Here is a 6844-nt window from a genome sequence, read left to right as displayed (position 1 = left end):
AACTGAAAACACGAGTCTGACACAGGATTGTGTGCCCGGAGTCTCTGCTGGTGTGACTCACTTTTAAGAGACACTGAGCCGGAATAATGCCGTGCTATTTTCTGAGTCATGAACCCAGCCCATTGTAGGCTAGCAGGGAAACTGGATTTCATGCATTCTGGTATCCTCAGCTTTTCAAAACTGCTTTTCTGGCTGGGTCAGTGACCTGGGGCAAGTCACAACCTCTCTACCTGGTTTAGCTTCTGCTGGAGTGGAAATAAAATTTATGCAGAGAAAAAATGATTCAAGATCTTCCAGCAAACGATGCCACACAGGGCCAGGTGATATTATTTTTATGACAATTATTAGCAGGGCTCCTTCTTGTCCTATTCTCTCCCATTAGGCCACAGGGCCTGGGAGAAACGCAGGATTGGCCAGACACTGGTATTTAGGGGTACTGGTTGGTACTGGAGAGGAAGGAGAGGAATTCTCTCTGGCTTGTATTTCACCATTAACCACCCATGTGTGGATCTCAGAGTCTACTAGATGGAAACCAGAAATCCACGGAAATCTCAGCCATGTGTCTCATAGCTGCACAGTCTGTTCAGGAAAACTTTGAACAGTGGTGCTGCTGAAATATTGTCTTTATTCTTTCTTTAATGCCTTATTCAGCAAATATTATTCATTGTCTTTGCGTAGCAGCTTCTGGTTCCTAAGCACAGAGCAAGGTACATAACGACAAAGCTCTTTGATGTTTATTGAATCTAGGAGTTTGGGATCAGGAAGGTTTGGAGAGCTGGTCTCCTGTTTTGGTTTTCCATTTCTCCCATTTATCCTGATGTCAAGATAAATGCAGATCTGCCCCTGTTATCCATCTCCTAAAGGCACAAGACTGCATATCTTTTTTTTTTGTTTGTTTGTTTTTCTCCGGTACCGGGAACCGAACTCACGACCTTGAGCTTGCCAGGCAGGCGCTTTGCCGCTGAGCTAAATCCCCAGCCCCTTAGACTGCATATCTTTGTATAGCCTAGAAGTCTTGGGAGTTTGGCTTTTGCTCACCTTCCTGTCTCCTCTCTCACCGAGGCCTACGTTCCTCAGCCTTCTCTGCAGACCAGTGACTCTCCAGCTCTTTTGTATCCTAGGCAGCAGGGCAGCAGGCATGTTCAGTAGAGGGCCAGGTGGTAAGTAGCCTTGGCATTCTGGGTCATGTCTGGTGCCACTACTCTGCATGCCGTTGTAGCACCATAGACGAAATGCAAATAAATAAGCACGGCTGTGTTGAAGGAAAACTTTATTTGCAAAAGCGGTTGGCGGGCTGGGTTTGGTCCGTGGCACTGTGTCTGCCGATCTCTGCTTCAGGCCTCGATGCTTGCTGCGTCTTTCGCTTACCCGCAGTAAACACCTCCTCCTCTCTCACTGATCTGATGATTGTCCTTTCAATTTTACGGCAAGTCTATGGGCTTTCCCCGCTACCCCGGGGAGTCACTCACACCATGTATTAGGTACACATCACACCCATAGGTAATAGAAAGTGCAACCTGTATTTTCTCCCCTAAGCGTTAAGCTTTATTCATTTATGAATGCTTTCACTGGTTCACTGATTCAATAATATTTGATGTGTGCCCACCACGGGGCAGGGTCAATGACTTTTTAGACTTTGTGCGATCCGGAGCTGAAAACGTGGCACATAAAACATGCCCAGTACGTGCTTGCTGAATCAAGAGATGTGGAACTCAGTACAGAAGCCCATGGTGGTAGCACCTAGAGTGAGGGACTATTTTTACTGCTGCACTATCTCTACTGCTCGATTTGGTCAGGAGCTTTTCTTCCAAGGTTTTCTTGCCTGGTCTGGAAGAGCATGGTGACTCCCATGGCTGTCCATCCTTACTCCTACCCCTAGGTCTGCGGTCCAGCTTTCTGGTGACCTCTTATGGCAGGACCAAAAGTAGTAGGACCGACTTCCTAACTCCCCCCACACAGGGGACTGACCCATGTGAGTTTGGGGGTTCCCAGGACAGTGTTAGCATAGCGCACTGTGCTTCTTGATTGTCGCTTTTGTTTTTAAATAGAAGATCTGTTTTTTTCCATTGCTCCTTGAGAGAGTAGGACTGTCTAAAGTAAGGAACTTAAATGACTTACAACAGGGGATGTTGAAACAAGCTTCCAGGACAGGCACGGTGGTGCACGCCTGTAATTCCAGCACTCAGGAGGCTAAGGCAGGAGGACTGCTGTGAGTTTGAGACTAGCCTGGTCTACAAAGTGAGCTCAAGGCCAGCCTGAACTGCATAATAAGACCCTGTCTCAAAAAGACAAACAAACAAACAAAAAAGAAACAAGCTTCCTCATCAGTCTAAATCTTTTTTTTTTTTTCTGTCTCTGGTTCTTTGAGAATGATTTTGAGATAAATGAAAAATGAAGTTTCTAGATTATGCACATTATAGAAATTGCTTCCTGGATTCATGGGACCAAAAACTATTTTAAGCAGGACTTAAGCCATCTTCGTGCGTCTACAACGCATTCTAAACATAAGCAGGATAGCTATTTAATTGTCATCACCCACGGAACCAGACACAGATTTTTAATGGTTACTAGGAAGGTAATGTGTTTGCAGTTGGAGGCAGAGAGAAGAAAATGGTCACAGCTGATTACAAAACAAACACCAACCTTTCACAGTGTTTCTCATGTTACAGGAGCGGAGAGGAAAGAAGGCCCGACTAGGGAATGCAGCAGAGTGTGCCGGGTAAACACTGGAGGCTGCAGAATGTTCTGGATCTCCACTTTGCTAAAATAGGAGCCAGTCAGGAAAGTGGCAGCTGAATGGTACATGGCTCTTTGTTCCCTAACTCACCCCACAGGTGATAACAAATGAAAGTAAAGTCCTGTTACGCCCGGCCCTCCTCACTGACTAATCAGTGTGACCTGACACTTTCAGGCTGGTTGCTTCTGTGAGGGAACCAGGGTGAGAAGAAAGGACTGCCTGAGTGTGGAGGAGGGAGGGCAGACAGGGTCACAAACTGGTCTCCAGTTACCAAAGGCAAATGGGGCGGTGGTGCTAACTGACCGGGACCTCAAACACGTTCGTGAGCTAACCCCATTGCACCAAGTACGTGTGCAGTCGGAGGTGAGGAGCTCCTGGAATGTTCTCCCAGAAGTAAAGTTGTCACAGCACATCTTGGACAGGTTTATGACAATGTATTTGTATGTGTTTTTAGGTGGGCAAGGTACTGACAATGACTTTCATAAATAGGGGTAGTTCTTGCTTCCTTGAGCTATTAAAATTTACAATAAAATGCTATCTTCAGGCATTTCTGTTTCTGGCATGAAGAAATATTTTACTTTTGGCAATTTTCTCCCCCGCCCCCGCCCCGGTACCGGGAATCGAACTCATGACCTTGCGCTTGCCGGGCAGGCACTGTGCCGCTGAGCTAAATCCCCAGCCCCGCTTTTGGCAATTTTCATGAAAAGTCAAACGTCATCATTTGGCAATGCCTAACAGAGTTCAAATTCATATGTCTTTGAGTCAGCAATTTCATTTTAAGGAACTGATTCCATTCTGCTATTTATACACAGGTGCAAAAGTGGATTTATTTACATTAAATAATACCCTGCCCACTCCCCGGAACCTGGGATCTGGCCCCTCCTCTGAGTCAGAACGGGAGACTGCGCTCCGTGCATCGGTAGAAATTTACTTTCTACGCTGCTTTGCGGTGTTCGGGATTTGTGTTGGCTGGGAGCATAAATCATTTTTCAAAACGAATTTTAGTGGAAATGTTATTCTTTCCAATTAATTAGGGTTTGGAGGCTGATGTTATTTGCGCTCAACAAAAATATCCAGTCTGCTCATGAACTAAAAATGGTTTAAAACTACGGAAGAAGGTGTCTTCCAGCTGAAGGTGTATTTGGGGAGAGAATTTTGGAAATGAATGAATAATACAGAACATCGATCTGCGCTTCTATTTTTGTGCTCATAGCTTAGAGACCTAGAGAGCCGGGCAGGAGGCCCAGCACCTTTCTCTAGTAAATCATACCAGAGGCTCCTTCCTGCCGGGGGTCCCCCTGCCTTGAGCCTATGAAATCAGTAATTACAGGCTCCCAGCCCCCCTCCTGGATTCCAGGGGCACAGCGCTCATCATAGCTGCCTCCCTTTGCCTGTGGAGGAGAAGAACGGTTGGAAAGATAAACACCCACTGCTTTGTTTACATTAAATAATTCCCTGCCCACTCCCCGGAACCTGTAGAGTCCCGGGCCTGAAGAAAGCAGTCACATGACGGGGACCTGGCTGCTGTTCTCTGAAGTCTGGCTCCTGGATGGAAAAGAGCTCAGAAGAGCGTCCAGCACACATTCTTCTGTGGGATCTGCCGCTGGATGCTGCTCCCATTTAACACGTTCACGATAGGCCTACAATTTGTACGTCTCCCTGCTGGTTGGCTCTGAACCAGGGTGTCAGCCCCATCAGGTGGTACAAGCCAGGCTTGTACGATACCATAGCTGGATACTTCCCTGGCAGGGGAGAGACCATGATCACAAAGGTAGTTTTTCCAGGGTGAGGCTTATCCATTGCACTCCAGATGTGCTGACAGACCCCTGTGATTTCCCCAAATGTGGGAAACTTGACTCCATAATTTGTGGTAGTGGGGGACTGCGTTCACTCTCTCCTCTGATTAAAAAAAAAAAGAAATACCAATGGTGGTTCAAGCTGAGCTGGAACATGTTAACCTTCCCAGTAGCTTGTGCTATCTATTAAGATCATTGGTTTTTTTTTTTGTTTCTGTTTTATTGTTTTTTTTTTGTTTGTTTGTTTTTTGAGACAGGGTCTCGCTGTGTAGTTCAGGCTAGCCAAAACTGACTATGTAGCCTAGGCTAGCTTCAACTTGCAGTGATCCTCCTGCCTCAGCCTCCTGAATGATTCCTGGGATTGACAGGTGCGAGCCACCACACCCAGAAAGCTCATTGTTAATTACCCCTTCGTTTGCCTCTATGCCTTCTCCCTTTTCAGACTGTAAGATCCTTAAGGGCTGGGCTGGTGTTATTCATTCACTCATGGGACAAATATTTAATGTCTGCTTACTACACATGTGACAGCTCTGCTAAGGCCCAGGGGATGCGAAGGTGAATCAGCCAGCATTCTCCCTTGGAGAACCTCACAGTCTTCTAGTTTCTTCCCAGCCAGACGATCTCACTGAGGTTTGTGTCTCCCAAGGCTGTTGACACAGATGGCACTCACAAAGGTGCCGAATCTATGTTGGTTGATTGGGAAAGTGCTCAAGCTGTGACCCCAGAATCCTGCCGTGATAATGTCCTTTCACATTCCATTTTTCGCTGATGAGCGGTTGGTAAGTCACCACACAATTTCTCAAGCCCTCTTTCAACAAGAGCGTTTAGAAATACAGTTTTTTTCCTTTCAAAGAGTAGATGTCTCTGGACTTGGGAATGCAACCTCAGGACGGCTATTATTCTGGCCCAGCAGTAGGCTGGGCTGTGTGCTCCTTAGGAAGGGGCTCACTTTTCACACGGACAAACAGCTACTCACCAACAAAGGGGCACAGGAAGAAGGAAGGTGGTCAGGAAAGGAAACATTTCCTGAGTGCCCACTCAAGGCCTGGCACTCTACACGCTTCGCCTCATTCAGAGAACAACATCCCAGGAAAAAAAGGGATGCGTGCTGATGTGGAGAAAAATGTGCATTTTGCTACTAGACAGGGTTAGTAGGTGATATATAGGTATATGAATGCGTGCACCCTGTGTTTATAATTTAAAAAGAAGTGATTTAGCAAACACTTTTCTATGTGCTAGATACCTAAAGAAATAAAAGCCACAGTGTTTCCTGAAGGAGTCCAAAAATTATAAAGAAAGCCAGGCATGGTGGCTCACGCCTGTAATCCCAGCACTGGGGAGGCTGAGGCAGGAGGATCATTGTGAGTTCGAGGCCAACCAGGGCTACAAAGTGAGTTCAAGACCAGCCTGAACTGCATAATGAGACCCTGTCTCGAAAAGACAAAAAAAATTATGAAGAAACACATGCTAAGTTAAATGTCCACGTGAAAATTATATAACTGCAACTGAAGATTTCAGAGCTGGCCAGATCTATATTTAACCACTGTTTCCTGAAACGGCATGAGCACATCATTGATGGCATGCAAGGTGATTTGAGCACTATTTTAACACGCCTTAGAAAAATCTACACCTAGCGCAGCAAGCCCTTGAGTACATGGATATCGCTGTTCATGCTGAGGTTTTCAGTGGAGTGGAGTGAAAGATTACCCAAAGGAAAGTATCAAGCTGTGTACAGGAATGTGGAAGTTACGGCAGGGTCTGCAGGTGTTATTTGAACGGCCCTGAGTTTGGGAAATGCAGACCGACTTCCACTGCTAGGATGCAGAGAGGTTAAGAGAGTTGCTCAAGGTCATGAAGCCATAGGGATCATAGATTGGAACACTGTCACCTGACCCATCATCTGCCCCCACGTCCTCATTCATGTACTACTTCCTGTGGTGCAGATGAGGAAACTGCTGCCCGAATAACAAATCAGCCCTTTTGAAGGCAGCAAGTCCCACGAGACTCTGCCTGCAAAGAAGAAAGCATAGTTGGCTTCACGGAAAAATCAAAGTTAATATTTATAGAGTGCTTACCATGCATGCCAGTATTATAAAGAATCCATACATATTAATGTATGTTAATCCCTAAACCACCCTGTGAATGCATGTAGACATTTCTGAAATTCTCCCTTTCATCTGAGAAAGCGAAGGAACAAAGATCAAGTACCCGTCTTCAACTGTAACTTGCAGAGCTGGGATTTGAACCGTGGTAGCCCAGCTCTGGAGTTTATCCCCTGAACCATCTCACGAACAGCTCACTGACAAGTGAA

General features: G+C 46.1%; 1 long non-coding RNA gene across 1 annotated transcript; it reads left to right on the top strand.

Annotated features, from left to right (window-relative positions):
* Positions 1 to 766: 766 nt before the first annotated feature.
* On the top strand, positions 767 to 3736 carry LOC102024871. The gene is made up of 3 exons (XR_259412.2): positions 767 to 1160; positions 2670 to 2799; positions 3550 to 3736. It is a non-coding gene; the product is annotated as an uncharacterized LOC102024871 (long non-coding RNA).
* Positions 3737 to 6844: the final 3108 nt, after the last annotated feature.

Source organism: Chinchilla lanigera, unplaced genomic scaffold (genome assembly GCF_000276665.1).
Source record: "Chinchilla lanigera isolate Chin_1 unplaced genomic scaffold, ChiLan1.0 scaffold00004, whole genome shotgun sequence".
Classification (NCBI taxonomy): Eukaryota; Metazoa; Chordata; class Mammalia; order Rodentia; family Chinchillidae; genus Chinchilla; species Chinchilla lanigera.
Note: the sequence above shows the minus strand (reverse complement) of the source record. Positions and strands in the feature narration are given on the sequence as shown.